Genomic DNA, 19,066 nt, shown 5'->3' with positions numbered 1-19,066 from the left:
CCCAATATTCACTGTCTAGTTCTCTACAGTTCCCAGGAAATCTATGAAAATCTTAATAGCCTTCCACAAGCTTTATTTTATGCTTGAATCATTGAGTTGGTTTGGTTACTAGCAACTAAAACCCTTTTCAGATTGACATAGCAATTGTGCAGGAGTAGTTGCACAAAACAAACCATCTTGGAGGATAGAGAGCTGGAATTGGTTTTCTGCCTTGGTTAGAGTGGAAGGCAATAAAAATCCACTAGCATTAGGCAAGCAGTGGTGAAGAAACTGATTTCATTATCACCTCTAGTCATCTGAAAAGAAGTGTCATCAAAGGCAGAACTTTGGGGGACTGAGTGGACCCTTCCAGGAAGAGGTGGCTAAGTTCAAGAACTATGGATATGAGTGGCTGTTTCTAACAATGCCGGGAAGCTAAAGAAAAAGGACCACCAATCTGAAGTTCTGACATTTTCCAAACAAGTTATAAATGGATTCTTAAGACTATTTTTTAATGACTGTGTTTAGAAGACTCTCTCATTTCTTGCCACGTGGAGGCAGAAATATCTTTGTTCTTTTTGCACCAGAAAGCTGATCTAATGGGCTCTATGATAAGCTCACCTAAATGTACTGTCTCAGTGGGGTGCCTGGGCGGCTCAGACAGTTAAGCGTCTGGCTCTTGGTTTTGGCTGAGGTCATAATCTCATGGTTTGTGAGTTCAAGGCCCACATCGGGCTCCGTGCTGACAGTGCAGAGGCTGCTTGGAATGCTCTCTCTCCCTCTCTCTCTCTTCCCTCCCCTACTCACTCTATCTCTCTCTCTCTCTCAAAAATAAACAAAAAATAAATAAATTTACTGTCTCACAAGGTTTCCTATGAAAATCTGAAGACATTTACAAGAAAGTATATAGGACCTTGAGTATTGGCATGATATCTTAAGGAAAACTTGAGGAGATTCAGTGTTCTCTGAACTATTCCTGTCCCCACCCTTGAAGCACTTAAACACTCATTAATTCTCTCTTTGAAATGAGCAGTCCCCGTTCTCTTATCTGAAGTGATTTACTGATTGTTCCAAAGACCTAGGAATGACCCTATTCATGGTCACCTGTAAGGGGAAGCTAATTGTCCTCAGGCCCTAGTGGCAACCAACTCTCATTGTTTCAAGACCCTTGATTAGAACCGAATCTCAGTGTCCCTCACTATGGGTGCAAATGCAAACTTCACCTTGGGAGGAGAAAACTCACAACTCCCCCAACTATTAAAACTTTTATTTACTTACTTTTTATTTCTGAGAAATACCTGAGCAATATATGTGGAAACAGACTCAAGCCAAGAGGGTAGGATATTATTTTGGATCAAGTTGAATTGACTAATATAGTTTCACCGATCAGGGATTTTTGACTGAATGTGCTAACTGGGATAAAAAGAGATGATTCTACATTTTGTAGGGTTAGTTTATCGAATCCCAGATGTAATAGTAACTATGTTTCTGAAGGGTTCTTAATACACAGCACCAGATTCCCTGCCTAACTGAAGAATAATCCTAGAAAGGAAGCAAAGGGTACAGATGGTGTTAAATATCACCTATCCAGATAGGTAGGCTACTGATAGGTATCTCTAGGAAAATACACTGTTAGGTCTGTTAGTCAGGTATGTATGCTGACACTGAATCCCAGACTTGGGAAACTATTTCACAGAATCACAAGTGCTGGATCAGGAAAGACTTCCACAAATTATACTCCATCTACACTTCCTCCCTAGGCCAGTAGCTCTATAACTAATCACTTTCATTATGGTGCCCACAATCTAGCTACATTAACTTAAAAATAGCAAATATATATTTTTTCTCATTCCTAATGCTTCAAAGGCTTATAAAAACTTTTCTTTACCTACTATGGAGCTCTTGATTAACCACTGACCCACCAAGAGCAGACTGGTGGGGTCAGAAGTTGCTTTAAGAAAATTAATAACTGTAATAATACTAAAAGTTGGTCTGATTTTTATTACCATTCGTCAGTAATTCTAGACAAAATTAGTGATAAAATAATCCTTTCTGACAACATCTTTTATTGGTTTAAGTTTGAAACAATTGCTACGATTAGATTTTAACAATATATGAGCTTTAATTTTACATATTTTTACCTATCCTTTAATAAACACTGCGCTTTTTTTTTTTTAACATTTATATTTGTTTTTGAGACAGAGAGAGGCAGAGCGTGAATGGGGGAGGGGTAGAGAGAGAGGGAGACACAGAATCCAAAGCAGGCTCCAGGCTCTGAGCTGTCAGCACAGAGCCCTGACGCAGGGCTTGAACTCACCAATGGCAAGATCATGACCTGAGCCAAAGTCTGATGCTCAACTGACTGAGCCACCCAGGCACCCCAATAAACACCGCACTTTTATCTGGAAAGTAATTCTGAGCACCCCTGTAAATGCCCCCAACATAAGCAGACTCCTCTATATATATGTGATTCAAAAGCAAGTGTATAAATGTTTAGAATTGTTCAAGTTCGTTTCAAGTGCAATTTGTATCCCCAGCCCCTGCTGTATTATATATCCTGGCATTTAAACCACAGATTAAAATAAACATGATGGCACAGTGATTGCAAAGGCAAAGAGCCTAACTTGAGTTTCTTTGATTCTGCCTGCACAATGGAGTTTTCGTTTGTGCTTAATGTTTGCAAGAATGAAACAGAATGCCAACTCTGAGCTGCAGTACTTTTGTGTAGCTGGTCTCAATTTCAGGTCATGCATGAAATATTTGCCTGAATTTCAATAACACCTTTAAAACACAAATTTATTCTTCCTTTTGAGTTATTTTACAAATTAAAGGACAAGCAAAAATAATTATTATACTGATTATTACCTGGTTTTTATGGGAAATAATTTTATCATACAGGGGAGGGATTTTTAGTACAAAAACTCACTCTGGATACCAAATATCTATTAGTCCTCATCATATCTCCTTAGAGAAAACTAAAGTAGGAAACTGAGGCAGCCTTCATTCTTAGGTCACAAACCTGAAGAAAGGGTACACACCTGTTAATAACCCCTGTGGCCGGCCTTTCTTGCTGGGCCCCATTTTTCAATCAAAACCTGCAAGACTATCTTGTCCTTATCCCCTTTTTGACTTAGGACACGTGCCTGTTGGCTCTCATCTGTGACCTGTGTTTTGTAGAGGACCAAAGCCCTTGCTTAATTCTCTCCTTGTACAGAAATAAGCACTTACTTGTAGAGTCCAGTACAGTCAGCCCTTGAAGTCAAAATACCCATGGCTAATTTAAAGCCTCTTACCCCAACTACAATATTTTAAAGCCAACAGAACAACAAGCAGCAGCAGCCCAGATCAACCAACACACCCTCATCAAAGTACCCTGCCCACACCCAAAGAATGAGGAAGGCCCAACATCACAGAAGCTGGGTCCACAACAACTGTAGCCTATCTGTATTTTGTGAGACCAAATTCCAGTCTCTTAAGCAATGTCCCAGTGAAGACACTATGCCATAAATCTTCTGGAATATGATGCAAAAAGTAATCAAAGCAACCACAAAGGAAGGATTGCAAGAATGGATTTATCATGGCCTATCCCCAAGACACACTTGAGACCAATCTATGGCCCCGGAGAAAACCCAAAGAATGGAACCACTCTGAAATCTTGATAAACACTTGTGGAAATTGAGGGTAGGGAGCCACCTCTTTGGGAAGAACTTTATAACTGTATTTGGTAGCTCAGAGCTGCAGCTGAGAGGAAGAGCTTGCTGGAGGAAAGGGCTCCCTGACTTTCAGAGGAGACCATAAAATCTGGAGGTTGCGGAGGCTGAAAACTGGTCCCACTCTGGCAGAAGCAAGGGGTGGTAGTGACACAGGGAGCCAGGAGCCCAGCACTTCCCCACCTGTGAATGCCTGCTCATGGGCTCATAGGATCAGAGAGATACACAAGCCCACTAAAGTTTTTCCACAAGATTTACGTACAGTGAAAATTCCAGGTTGGCCAAAGAACAGCCCGGTTTAAGAGACCTCATTGGAGTCAAACGTCCTCACTTACTTCTCTGAAGACGTGAGACGTTTCACAAACCCAGAATCAAAGGGCAGGGTGTGGCAACTTTGAGTAAGTGCTCTGTAACGTCTGAGTAACATCCAGGATACCTGAATACTGGGATCCCGGAAATATCCAGGTAGAGCCTTCAGGGTGTCTCTCAGGTCACTGCAGGTCAAATGAGCTACTAAAACTTAACTTCCAGATTTCTTTTTTTAAATTTCATGATTGCCCAATGTGCCCAGCAATTGGATTATTTTTTCTCATCCTGTTCAAAGGCATTACCTCCTGCCTATGCCTTAAATTCTGCCATTTTCCAGCATTGAATTCTAAATCCACTTCTCTTCTAAATCAGTGCACTCCCTTTGGGTATCTTAACCCATTCCTTCGGATTCAATTTCTATCCAACTTTCATGAATTCCAAGTCTGTATCTCCCATCCAAGTATCTCCCAGGAACACCAGGCTCCAGGAATACCTGATGGAATTCCATTTAACTTCACTACAGACAGATCGACCTCACCATATTCAAAATGAAACCTGTAATCTTCCACTACAAACCTTCCTTATCTCAGTGAACAGTATGCATATTCACACCAGAACAATCGTGTCAGCCAGAATATAGAAAAGCATGGCTCCCTGGTCAGGGAGCCCAGGGGTCCAGTGCCTGCTTTGCCTATAAATTTCAGCTTGAGATCTTGTGCAAGTCATTAACATTCTTGAGCCAAACTCTATCACTTATAAAATGGGCTATTTTTAATTGGAAAGCCTAGGTTTCAGACCCGGTGTTACCACTTACTAACTATGTGACTTTGATCGTGAAGAGGTCACGGACTGTGATCGACAATTCAGAGCTGATGGCTATTCAGGCCGGAAGGGCAGAATCCTTGGGTCTCAACTTGCTCAGCCCCACAGTGAAGCTTTGTTTGGACCCGGTTTAATTCAGCACCAGTGCCCTGGAAAATGATCAGAGGCAGTTTTGAAAGTTAAATGTGCAAGGGGAGAGCTTCCTGGGCAGGGTAACCCCTTCATCTACTTCTTTCCTCCTCTGAAAGGCTTTCAAAGAGCGTAGCAATTCCTTTTTTTTTTTATCTTAGTCTTTCTTTTCAGCTCCAGCACGTCTAACTCTTGTCTCATTATAATTTCACATATTTCTATGAAAGAAACCTGACAGCTACAGAACATTTGAGGGAAGAATGGAAGGAGGGTGGGCATGTGGGGGAGTGAGGGAGCAGAAAGAGGAGAGGAAAAGAGATGTGCCCGTGGCTGAGTCCTCGGCAGGCTCTTTTGGGTGACGCTTTCAGAGAGGTCTGCATCTCAGCCATATGGCAGCACAGTCTCTTGGCATTATTTTCAGAAGGCATCCAGAGCATTAATAGAAAATGGGATGAAATCATCTCAGCTTAAATAGCAGAGAAGTAGCCCAATTTCACCCTGAATCAACTAAACACTTGGTTCCTTTACAGGGAGCTTTAACTGATGCTGAATGTCTGTATCTCCACCTATGTTCTCTGCAATCCATGATGCGTGTCCTTGCCAGAGGCACCAAGTTCTTACTAATGTGTTCATTCATTTATTTCCTACTTCACTCCAAAGAGTAAATTGAAGGGGGTTATAAAGTGACTGTGTGACCATGTCTCTCCCACCCTATTCATACGTTGAAACCTAAAGCCCAAGGTGATGGTATTTGGAGGTCAGGCTTTTGGGGGGGTGATTAGGTCATGAGAGTGTAGCTCTCACAAATGGGACTACTGTCCTTATAAGAGGAGGACAGAGAGCTAGATGTCTCTCCTTTTTCATAGTGCAAAGATAGAATAAGACATCAGTAGTCTGTGACCAGAAAAGGTGTCTCGCCAGAACCTGACCATGTTGGGACCTTGCTCTCCAACTTCCAGCCTCCAGAACTGTGAGAGATAAAAGCTTTGGTGTTTATAAGCCATCCGGTCTCTGGCACTTTGTTATAGCGGCCTGAACTGACCAAGACAAAGGGATATGCATTTCACTGCATTTTACATAATGCATCCTCTCTAACAAAGGGTTACTGGTATGGCAGTTTCATCAAACCACCTGAAAAACAATTAGTTGTTTTTCTACAGAAACAGAGAACATAGGAGAAGGAAGACTCAATCCTGAGAACATATACCACTGCTTCAACAAGCTTACGGTCTTCATGTTCTCTGCGATCCTACCTACTATTGAGACTCTAGTACAATATGTGATATTGATAGATGGATCGTTTTGCAGCAGGCTTAGTATGTTGTAAATTAAACCTAACCTGGTTTGATCATCATAACTGACATGAAATATGAAGTACAATCTTCAAATAAAAAGTGTTGCTTACTGATTTATCAAATTTGAGGAATGGATTAAAAGTATAGTCTAGATGATTTTCCTTCTGTTACTATTACTAATGTAGCATAATACAAGTGTCCACTATGTTTAAAGTAAAACAGGGGGCGCCTGGGTGGCTCAGTCGGTTAAGCATCCGACTTCGGCTCAGGTCACGATCTCACTCACAGTTTGTGAGTTAGAGCCCCGCGTCGGGCTCTGTGCTGACAGCTCAGAGCCTGGAGCCTGTTTCAGATTCTGTGTCTCCCTCTCTCTGACCCTCCCCTGTTCATGCTGTCTCTCCCTGTCTCAAAAATAAAATAAACATTAAAAAAATTAAAAAAAAAATAAAGTAAAACAGAAAGAAACACGTGCATTTGTGCACAATTGCACATGTTTGTGCAAAAAGAAATGTCGTGGATTTGTGGATAAAGGCATTTACCCATGACTCATGGTTTCTCTGTAACTTTTACCAGCTTCCATAAAGTTACCTAAACTCTCTTGAAGGGACAATATATTTCCTTTTATAAATTTCATTTCCTTAGAGTTACTGCTCATCTTTTTTTTTTTTTTAAATATGTTTTGGAGTGGGAAGAAGATGGGGTTTGACAACTGCTACAAACAGGAAGCTGGCAGTGGTCCTCAGGAGAAACAGGAAATAGGGTATGAAGACACAACTGATAGATCACATATATCTGATAGATTCAACGGGCACAAATTGATTCTTTCATTCTTTTTTAATTGCTATTCTTTCCAAAAGGAAAAGTCTATGCAGGTTCAGGTTTATAACATTTGAAATCAGTCTTTTTTTTTTTTTTTTCTCCTACCTTGTCTTTGTGGGTCTTATCTGTACTCTTGTCTCCCGGTTCTTTTAAGAATCATAATTGGTGTGATTATCGCTGCTATGAGAGTAATTAGCTATAGCTTTTTGACACTCTAAATTGGGAATACAGAATCTTCAAGCAGCGGGGACTGAACAGCTAAACCTTTCAACTTTGAAACTGAATTGGGTGCTGCCAACTGGATTCAGGTGCAACGATTCCGAGTCTTCTGCAGTTTTTACTTAATAAGGTAGAGGAAAGAAAGAAAAAGCAGTTCACATTTCCACATGAGAGACCAAACAGAAATCTCCTTTAATGGGCTAATTGCCTGTTATGACCAATAAATAAAAAGTGAGAGATCAGTATATTGAGAACCAGATTTTTCCTCATGGACTTATTTCATTGCCTCAGAAAATATCTGCGATGTTTTAAAAATTCAGACAAGAAAGCTATAATCGTGATAGCAGACTTAAACATTCGCATTACCCATTCTCCCTTCTACCATTAGGATGTTCTAATATTTGAATGAAATGGGATTTTTGTTCTGAGTATAGATAAGTTGAGAAAGCTCTGAAATACCTAGAGGGTATGGCACATTCATTTACATAATCATGGGGTTATATTTTATGTTTATTTTGATAATCTAGTGTAGTCTGTTTTACTTTTCCTAACGTTTATATAGCTCTTTTATCTGAATCCAAAAATGATTCAGGAACATTGCAAAAATAATCGAACGATGAAGAAAATATAAAGAGGAAAATAGAATTTGTCTGGAACTCTTCCTTCCAGAGATTACCTAAATTTACACTACGGTTAATATTTTTCCTGATAAATGAGGTCATGCTATGCTATACATGATTTATAAACCATTTTTGCTTTCAATAATGAATGGCGGTTAATAGATACTGTATAGCCTGTAAAAACAGCATGTTTCTTCCATCATAATAATATGCCATAATTTATTTAGCCAATTTTCTATTGGTAGATACTTAATGTTTGGCCTTAGAAACAATCCTTGAGAGAACACATTCAGAACACACTCTTTGGGGGAAATTTCTGATTATTCTCACTGGGGTGATCATAGACTTACAGGACTACCTGATAGTTTATAGATCTAATCCAACAAAAGTTCAAGGGCATAAAGTATTTGCTCAAGATTATGAACTTAATTAGTGACAGGACCCAAATGATCTATTTACTGAAGGCATAAGGCACAGTATCATGACAAGTGACGTGGTGAGCAAAAATGCATATTTCAAGGCAACCGCAGCAAATGTGTAATTTGGAACCTATTAGAGTTGCAGCATGTAAACAGTGAGCCATGTAAAAGGTGCTTAATAATTATGTGGTTATTATATTTTAAAAAGCTCACTTGATAACAGAACTTTTACAACAGCGTCCTAACTCCTGCTGAGTCTCTCATTATGTCCATCCAATTTTCATCAGGCTGTTAATTATGAGTTTAAGAATCAAAGCTCTACATGGCATTCCTTGTATAAAATCCTTTATCTTTGCAACTCCTGATGAACCTAAAACAATGCCGGACACAAAATTATCATGAGTTGCTGGCAGAACAATCAGTAAAGAGTTTAGATACCATTCCATAGAGAATTGGAAGCTGTTAATTTTATTGAATAGGTTATGTATAAATTAGAGCTAGTATGCCTTTAAAAATTATTAAGTATGATAATTAACAAGGTAAACATGGAAGCAATCTTGGATGTCGCTAATGGCTACAGGGCTGGTGAGAAAAGCCCAGCTCAGGAAGATAGTGTGAAGGACAGCTGGAAGGACCAAAGCTTTGGTCCAGGATGTCAGGACTCACCTGGGAGTTAAGGAGAAGGAAGAGTTTGAAACAACGCTACAGTGGTGATGGTAGGGACTATAAAGTGTGACTATTTCCTTTTTCTTTTACAGATTATGAAAGCTGAAGGGCAAAGTGCTTAGATAAAAATAGATTATTTCATTTTAGATTTGTGGAATATTATTCCATTCTTGCTTAGGAACTCTAATTCAACCGATTAACTGAATAAAGGATGCCCTTATTTAGGCTGATGAACATAGGATGCCAGGAGAGTCTTTTACAAGTATATGAAGGAAATCATATTTTCTGCAATTCTAAGACTTTAGAGACCACCAAAAATAGACAAAAGCACTTGACATTCATATAAATAAATACATATTTAAACTACTGGCTGTTAAATAAATATTATCAATCTATGCATTTGACAACGTATCTTATTTCAATGATGATAGGTTGTTGCTCACCAAACTATAGTTTGTTTTCAGATTTATATGTCGTATTATGTAAAATATGTTTAGAATTCTACCTAGCATATTAAGGGCTCAATAAATTATAACTATGTATAAATTCACTCAGTAAATATGTATTGAACAACTATAGGTGAGTAAATGTAATAAGTACCCAGTATGTCGTAGCTACAGATGAATTAAACATTCTCCTTTAAAAAAATCTTTTCTTTCCTTTCTCCTTTTCCCCTTTCCTCCATCTGACTTAATGTGACTCTGACCCGAACTGTTCTTCTGGGGTTTGCATCTTCTTCCCTACTTGGCTGGACCCTTCTTCCCCAGACATCTGTAGAACTACTCCCTACCCCATTCTTCAAGTGTGATTAGCTGTCACCGTCAGGGAGAGGGCTTCTCTACCCACTTATAAATACAGCAATACATTTCTTCCACTAGCACCCAGCACTCTGATTCTTCTATTTTGTTCTACATTTTATTGTCATAACATGTTCACCACCTGAATTATTGCATATATTTTTACTTACTTATTTTGTTTATAGACCCCACCCCCTTCCCACCTACGGAGCATGGATTTTGTCTTTCGCAGTTGATGTTGTTTGCCTGGCACTCAACATCCAAACAATCATTACCTGTTGAATGAATGAATAAAGGAGAAGAAAAAGAATGACAACCATCTATTAACTGTTGTGGTTTGTCAGACAGCAATGCTAAGCACTTTGTATACCTGTTTCACTAATGCTCACAATAACCCTATGAGAAAGACTTTATTATGGCCACCTTAAAATCTGGAGAAATGACAGTTACAACTCCCTAAAACACAGGGAGAGTTCCTCTTTGTCTCTGGTGAGGAGGAAGGAATAAATTCCAATAGAGAATGAGTTCTTAGTAAAAACTCAAACCCTGAGAACTCCGCAATTTGTACCGGTTTGATTTCAATGCAAAGCGATCTGTGCCACAGTCCCTTGGGAGGCTTTTGTGCTGGAGTCCACACAGGCTCCCCTGATGTGATTTGGCTTGAATTATGTACTTGTTAGTCAATTGGAACTTTTACATTTCATCTGGTGCTTGGCCATGTAAATAGCCCTGTCTTTACTGGACACAAGATTATGTACTAGCCTGACTGCCCTTTTAAATTACACATTACAAAATCAATGAGGGTACACTGCCTGAATGAAAAAAAAAATTCTAAGCAAAAGCTTTAGGTTCTTTCTGGGTAGTGAGTTGGGAAGGGGACTTGATGTTTGGAGCTACCAGACTGCATAGGCTGTGTTTTTATTTCTCCCTACACTGTTGTGACATATTGCTGAATCACCCCAGAATGGCAAATAGTGGGTCTGATATGAATATCCCAGCTTTCCCTATTACTATAAAAACATCCATTAAAATATGTCAAAAGCTATCAATGATAGGGAAGTTAAGCAAAAGTGGGAGGGAAGAAGGGAAAAAATAGACAACTAAAATCTGTCTCATAACTGAAATCAAGATAAATTATAGACATAGTATGCCTCTTTTGTAAATTACATGCATACTGACTTGGAGTTTCTTTGTCCGTGTGAGAATGACAGAGGGCAGCTCTTCCTCTATAGGGTCTGAATATTTAACTTTGTAATGTTGGATGAAAGATATCTGGTTAAAGAGATAAATAATAACATTATTTATACACATCCACTCTAATGAAAAGACCCTCATGGCGTATCCTGTGTCTCCCAATAGGTATGACTAAACAGCTCCTTGGAATTCTTTGTATGGTTGAAGAAGTATTGGATTAGGAGTCAGTGGTAGCATTGGCACCATGATCTAATTTCCTTACAGTGTGTCCTTGACATCATATATGTGCACACATATACACATAAATCTGTATACATGTGTACATACTTACCTAATGCATATATACATGCATATACGTACTTACACACGTACTGTGAATGGGGAGTCTATACACTGTTATTTCTGATTCTAAAACATCATTGTACACTAAAATACATTTATTTTTCTTGATTCTGGAATGTAGGAATTAATTCTTTTAGGACACCTGGGTGGCTCAGTCCGTTGAGTGTCCAGCTTTTGATTTCAGATCAGGTCGTGATCTCATGGCTCATGGGATCGACCCCACGTTGGGCTCTGTGCTGAGCATGGGGCCTGCTTGGGATTCTCTTTCTTTCTCTCTCTCCTTCTGCTCCTCTCCCCTGTTTGCTCCTGAGTAAGTAGGTTATACAATCTGTGAATTTCACTTTATGGTTAGTAAATACACATTACAAAAGACTTTGTATAAAGAAGGGAGCATTGGGAAGAATAGGGTTGATAATCACCATTCTGGAATATTCTCTGTTCATCTGCCTATCACAATATTTTCCTTCTATTCTTTCATCCAACTTTCAGGACAAACGTAAATCACCACAATTAGAAATTCTGCTATCATCTAAAATCTCCAAGTCAACGTGTGTCAATCTAAAGGCAGGACCTCATCCTTCAACAAACTGTAGCTGTAACTTGCCTGTTTCTTTCATTCTTCTGGACTCAGACTACTTGCTACATCTTTGCTATGTCCCTTTTCCCATTTGAGTTTTATCCCTGAGTACCTAATAGCAGTTGTGATTGAGATCCTCTGTGTATCCTATCTTTTGTGCCAGTAAAGATGGAATAGATGATGACAGAGCTCACGGACACTGGCTGGGAGTCATGAAGGACAGAAGGAATAGTCCATTAGAGAGTGCAGAGCTATTCATGCTGAAAGGACATCGCAGAAACTGGTAGGACAGCCATTACAGAAGTAAAGAACCAATGTTACAGGGGCACCTGGGTGGCTCAGTCAGTTAAGTGACCATCAACTCTTGATTTCTGCTCAGGTTATGATCTCATGGTTCATGAGTTCAAGACCCATGTGAGGCTCTATGCTGATGTTGTGGAGCCTGCATGGGATTCTCTGTCTCCCTCTCTCTTTGCCCCTCCTTCTCTCTCTCTCTCTCTCAAAAATAAATAAATAAACTTAAGAAAAACATTTAAAAAAACCAACATTACAATAACTCTCAGACAACAGGTCCTGAAGTCCCACAGATTTCTTCGAAATACATTGTACACTTAGACTAGAGCAAATGTCTCTGTTTTTGTTCTTTTTGCCCACCTTCCCACTACACATTTGTTCTATGTAATAGCATCCCTGGAGTTCTGGGTGCATGGCCCACCCTGGATGGGTATGCCTCCCTCTTGACCTTAGAGTTTAACCCATTTTAAATCAAACCAAAAACTGTAATGTAGCTGACATCAATGCCAGCTGAGAGGCTAACCCAGTTTTCTCAAGATATGTTCTTATCATGCCATCTACTCTGAATGATAATCCTCAACTTTCATTTCTTATAAATACATTTTTGGCCTGGTTTCTGAGGCCATCAGAAATCTTGTGCATCTGTAGGTCTATCTAACTGACCTATCATTTACTTTTCATTCCATTTCACTCTTACTGCTTCTGACTTGCTACAATTATTTCTAGTTCCAAGTCTCTGGTCTCATATATTTTTTTCCATAGTGCATGCCCTTCCTTCTCTCCAACTATCCCCAAAGTACTTTTATCAAGGGCCTAGCTTGAGTCCCACCTGCCCTTAGCAGTTTCCCCTGCAGCTGTGTACTCAGCACACTGATTTCCCTTTTTCCCACAAATTCCTTTGGCACATGCTGAAACTGTTACTTGAACTACTAAATTAACTATTTATTCTATGTGAGGCTTAATTAATGCATTCAGCACTGGAAGGCTTTATAATTTTTTTTCATGCTCTTTTAGTTGGCACAGAGCTGGTATTCAGTTAGTTAACTGAATAAATTGGGTTAAATAAATCAGTTGAATAAATAAATCATGGCTAAAATGAATAATTTTTTTTCAAGGTTTATTTATTTTTTTGAGAGAGAGAGAGCATGAGCAGGGGAGGAGCAGAGAGAAAGGGGAATAGAGGCTCTGAAGCAGGGTCTGCACTAACAGCTGGGAGCCCAAGGTGGAGTTTGAACTCATGAACCACAAGATCATGACCTGAGCCGAAGTCTGATGCCAGCCAACTGAGCCACCCTGGTGCCCCTGAGGGGTTCAAAATGTTTGAAACGCTGGGGATGTGAAGGTCAGGAAATCCTTTACTAGCTTTAAGGGAATCAGAGAACTGCAACAATTAGGGAAAATCAGTAATCAACTGCCTTTAGCACTGAAGTGTGTGATTGCAACAGAATGCCAGGAAACCACTGGCTGGCCTTCGTATCTTTCATATGCAAAACTCAGGTATCTGCCATGAAGACTCTTGCTTCTCTTCCAAAACTTGGACATGGGGCTCTTACTGGTGGAATCTAAATTGGAATATGGCTACTACAAAATTCTGGAACATGCAGCCTCCAGCCAGCTTCCAGCCTCTGTTAGCAGAGAAGAATATTCAAAGGGAATGGAGATGAATGTTGGTTTCCAGTGTGTGTGTGTGTGTGTGTGTGTGTGTGTGTGTGTGTGTGAGTGCGTATGGGCCACAGCAGTCAACCCTAAGCATCTGCAGGTAGAAGATTCCACAGAAGAAAAAAATAAAACCATTTGCTCTGAAACCATTCAGAAATGCTCATGAAATTGAAAACTTGAAATGTAAATGGAGTGAGTTGGGAAGCTAAAGAGAAGGAAAGTGTGTAAGTAGAGATGCAAAAACGAGACAACGATTTACTACAGTAAAAAATTATAAATATGTAAGGGGTATACTATAGGAAGAAATCAGGAATGTGTGACAACATATTTTTCCATAAAAAGAGGAAGCTGATAATTACTAAATATTGAATATGTACATATCAATATACCTATTACTTAGAAATCTGGCAGTTTATTTTTCACACACACACACACACACACACACACACACACACACACACACACACACAAACCCCGTTAAAGAATTAAAAGATTTTGTATCTGGGGAACAAAAAAATGGGATAGGAAGGCGGAAAGAAGAGAATAATGTTTTTTTTTTTTCCAATACAATCTTTGGGGGCTGAATGGCATTTTAGCTTTTATTTAATGTTACATTTGCATGTACTACTTTGATAAAATAAAAATAAATTAGAAATGAGAAAAGCAATGAAATGAGAAGTCAAAATCATATCAAAACATAGAAAAAATAACCAGTGATTAAATTTAGGAAGTTTAAGAGGGAAAGAATTAAGAACACATTATTTAAGGAAATTTCAGGTAAACAGAAAATAACTTGTCAGGAAACAGCAAGGATAAGCCCAGGCGTCTGAGGATGGCAGGCTCTCGACATTTACCCTTTCAGGATCGAATCTACTCCGTCAGAACTTTACTGAGAGTCACGTACTGGGGCGCAGGGCCAATTAATTATCTGCAGTAGAATGCGGTTTTAGGAAGCTCATGTTCTATAGCCCTCACAGAGAAATTCTGTAGTAAGATTTTCCAAATCATTCACATGTTAGCAAACAGTAAACGTAATCATTTTTTTTTTTTGTCCTAAGTCATTATTCATTTATAAAAGGATAGCATTTACTCTGACTTGGGATATATACTCTGCCATGTTCAATATTTAAAAGTTACAGCCAAAGGGGATATTTCTTCTAGCTTGTGGGGTGATTCACCTTACCAGAAAAAGAAGTCTAAATATTTATTCAATGTCGGTTAGGTATAATCCTTCAACGGATTTCCAATGCTCCTGGGGTAGAGGCTCTAAAACCTAGAATGGCCTCAAATCCTAGGTAATCTGGCCTCTACCTTTCTTGGCTACCCCATGTCACCCTGTCTTTCCTTCCAAGGCAGCCAAGCTCATTTTCACCTCACAAGCTTTTGATTGTACAGTTTCTTATTCTGAGTTACTGCTTCTCTTTTTTGTCTAACTAATTTTTACATATCCCTTAAGAAAAAGTAAGTTAAATCCCTTAAAAAAAAGTCAGAGAAGACTTTTCCTGACCAACTTTCTCATCCCACACCAGACCAGATCAGGCCTCTTGATACTATGTCTTTTTTCTTCAACCACCTGACATACTTTATCATAATACATTTCTATCAGTATTTAATTAAGATCTCCCAGGCCAACCCACTACAACACATTGACAATACTGTATCTGCTTTGTTTCACCACTGTATCCAGAGAATCTAGCACCAGACGTGGGATATAGTAGGTATTCAGTAATATTTTTAAAAATGAGTGAATAAATGAAAATATAGTTGTAAGGTTGAAAACTGTTGAATAAGACATGCCTGAGCAAATAAGTTTAATAAATATTCCATTACTTGAAAGATGTCATTGTTCTTAAGGTATGAGTTTGATTTAAAGAGAAAAGACTCATAGAGCTGTAAGATTCAAAAGAAATCCTTTTTTTTCCTTTTCTTATAAGAGATAATATCTGATCATCATATTCAAGACACAAAACTAACCATTTGAAATACAGTTGCACTTTTGAAATAAAGTAGTACTTTTTAGTAATGTAGTTAGTGTCCTTTATGGTCTAATCTAGACCAAATTTCAAGAAAGTAATAATGAGATTTCAACTAAGGCACTCTAAAAATTACAATAGAAAGTAAAAGCAAATTATTTTACTAAAATCTCAGTGCAAAGTTGCAATTGATGGTGGATATCTAAATGACACTTCTTCTCATAAAATAAAATCCAAAATCTCTTAGTTGTTGATTCTGAAAATGCACGGCAATTTGTCAAACACAGTGGTCTGACAATGACTCAAATAAAATGGGTTCATGACAATGTGCATAAGGTGCTCAATCATCATTATGAACTTTTACATTAGTTTTATTTTCTTAAAATGATACACTGTTAAATGCTATAGAGCAAGAAAGGCAAGGGGAGAAAGAAAATAGAAAAATTTTGTGAAGAAATGCATCTTTTATGTTTCTTGATATATCTGGATATTTAATTTATTCATCCATGATTTTTTTTTTTAATGCTGAATATGTGCCAGGGAATATATGACTCCCTGGGCTTTTGTCGTTTCTTTCTGTCCCTACATTCTACCAACTTAAAGTACTCATAATATCATCACCCTCTGCTACTTAACTGAGAGCATATTGTGTAATTAATAAGAAATAACTTTTTTAATAGAAAAGCCTTAGTTGAAATGTCAACTGTAAACATTTGGTCAATTCTACCCAAATTTAGTTTTCTCATTACTAAAACAATTCTAAGATTATTTACCTCACAGGCATTTTTTTTTTGTGTGTGTAGATTAAATAATACATTAAAAAGTGCTAAACACATAGTAAAGGGAAAAGTTTGGAAAAACTATGAGATTACAGTGTACTTCGAATTTGAAAAGTAGAAATCAGAATCAGTTAAACTCTTCCAGCCCCCCTGAGTGGCATAATTTTTTAACATCTTTTTTCAATGTTTAAACTTAAGGATTTCTTCAGAGGGGCAGATATAATAACATCATCTAAATTCAATAATAAAGCCAAGAACATCTGCATTTTTGTTCTACAAACAGTACCTTATTTCAATGAATGATACACATTGTACCCAAGTTTTCTGACTTCCATGAATGCTGTTTTGAAAGCTGTTTTAAAGCTGTGGTCAATAACAGAAGAAATGGTTTGTCACCAGCTGTGTTCAATACCTACAGGCCATTAAAATTCTCCTGATAAAATTCTCCTTTGGTATATAAGGTAATACATTTGTCAGACAGACGGATATAGATAGAATTTATAGATTTCTAAGGAAGCAAACAGGGAACATGTATAAATATAGATCTTGGCAGAAAGAAGACTATGCAAGAACCAATAAGCATACGTATTTCTAACAGACTCTTGTAATATTCTGATGCCTTCCTGATCACATTCAATTTGACAAGGGCTTTTAGCTTTTAGAGTTAATGTTTCCCAATTACTTCTAAAATTAATATCAACATAGGGGAAGACAAAGACATAATAAATAGCATCTGTTTCACAAAGCTGCTTGGTGGATGAAAACTTGAAAAAAAAAAAAACTGGAGACTATATAAATGTGCTCACACACACACGTGCGTACCAATTTTAGGGCTAGATAAATCCACCAGTCTGTTTTCAGCTCAGGCACGATTCAAGAAGGAAAAGTTGTAATATCTGTCATTTGTTAAAGTTTATTTTAGAACCTGATAATTGCTTGGGTGTAAATGTGTAAATACAGTTGTGAGATAACCAGTCAAATCAATTAAAAAACTGAAACCTGACTGGAGTGAGAGAGGACCCCAAGAAATAATCAGGATATGTTTGCATAGAAAGAGTAATGTGCAGATGAAGCATGTAAAACAAAAACAATTTTTTTGAACTGTTTTTCATTATCTTGAAATATCAGATGTACTGGGAATTTTAAGGCCTCAGTTATATGAATAATTGCTTTGAATTTTTTACACTGTGTATGTATTTGTGAGACATACACCTACAAGAATCTAAAACTATTCCTTGCACTACCAATTAAAAAAAAAAGGAAAAGTATAGGGAAGCATCTAAAGTCAATCTTTTCCACTTTTATTTGTGTTAGAATGAAAATCTACTAGGTATGGCTTTACCATCATCACTTATCATTATAACTCAGCACCACTGTCCCAACATCCTCCCAATATCATGAAAGAAAGAGAAAGTAAAAGGAAGGAAGGAAGGAAGGAAGGAAGGAAGGAAGGAAGGAAGGAAGGAAAGAAAGTAAGAAAGAGGGAAGGAAGGAAGGGGAAACAATGGATCAGTGAAGCTGACTTCCTTGGAAGTAGAGCTGCTTGGCAATCACAAAATACTCTTTTTTTTTTTTTAACGTTTATTTATTTATTTTTTTTTTATTTTATTTAAAAAAAAAATTTTTTTTTCAACGTTTATTTATTTTTGGGACAGAGAGAGACAGAGCATGAACGGGGGAGGGGCAGAGAGAGAGGGAGACACAGAATCGGAAACAGGCTCCAGGCTCTGAGCCATCAGCCCAGAGCCCGACGCGGGGCTCGAACTCACGGACCGGGAGATCGTGACCTGGCTGAAGTCGGACGCTTAACCGACTGAGCCACCCAGGCGCCCCCACAAAATACTCTTAAGAGTTAATTATTATTTTAATTAATCTAATATCTATTAAATGTTAAGAGCATTTTGGTTTGTTTTTAATATTTCAATAATTGGGAGGAATTTCTGGATATTGACTTTCTGATTGCTGAATTCTCCTCTATCTTTACTGTATTTTCAACTCCAATAATAATGTGAATAATATTATTTAATATAGAATGTTGGAATTATTTGTTTTGTATAAACTCAGACAAAACTTAGAAATATATTACAGTGTGCCTGGGTGGCTCAGCTGGTTAAACACTGGCTTCTTGATCATGGCTCAGGTCATGATCTCACAATTTGTGAGATCAAGCCACATGGGATTTTTTCTCTCCCTCTCTCTCTACCCTTCCTGCCCTCTCTTTCTCTGAATAAATAAACTTTAAAAAAAATATTACAGCTGTTATTGCAAAGAAAATTAAATGTGGGATTTTAAAAATTAGCAATGAAGGCAAATTTTAGTATTACAGAGCCTGAAACGTCCTGGGAAGAGTCTCAAAAATCATTACATTGTCTTAAGAGAGTAATTCATCAAAAGTGTCCAGTCTAAAGAAAAATGGAGTTTCTTTATCCTTTGGTAAAACCTCTAGCGTTTCATGATCCTACTG

General features: G+C 38.1%; 1 long non-coding RNA gene across 1 annotated transcript in view; it reads right to left on the bottom strand.

The window, feature by feature from the left end:
* Window positions 1-2,307: 2,307 nt before the first annotated feature.
* Window positions 2,308-19,066, bottom strand: part of LOC109501315 — a 334,390-nt gene continuing 317,631 nt past the window's right edge. Inside the window, exon 4 of the long non-coding RNA XR_006601239.1 lies at window positions 2,308-4,969. This is a non-coding gene — a long non-coding RNA (uncharacterized LOC109501315). The remainder of the gene's footprint in view (window positions 4,970-19,066) is intronic.

The sequence above is a fragment of the Felis catus genome, chromosome B4 (genome assembly GCF_018350175.1).
Source record: "Felis catus isolate Fca126 chromosome B4, F.catus_Fca126_mat1.0, whole genome shotgun sequence".
Classification (NCBI taxonomy): domain Eukaryota; kingdom Metazoa; phylum Chordata; class Mammalia; order Carnivora; family Felidae; genus Felis; species Felis catus.
The sequence above is the reverse complement of the archived record's forward strand: the minus strand, read 5'-3'. Positions and strand labels throughout refer to the sequence as shown.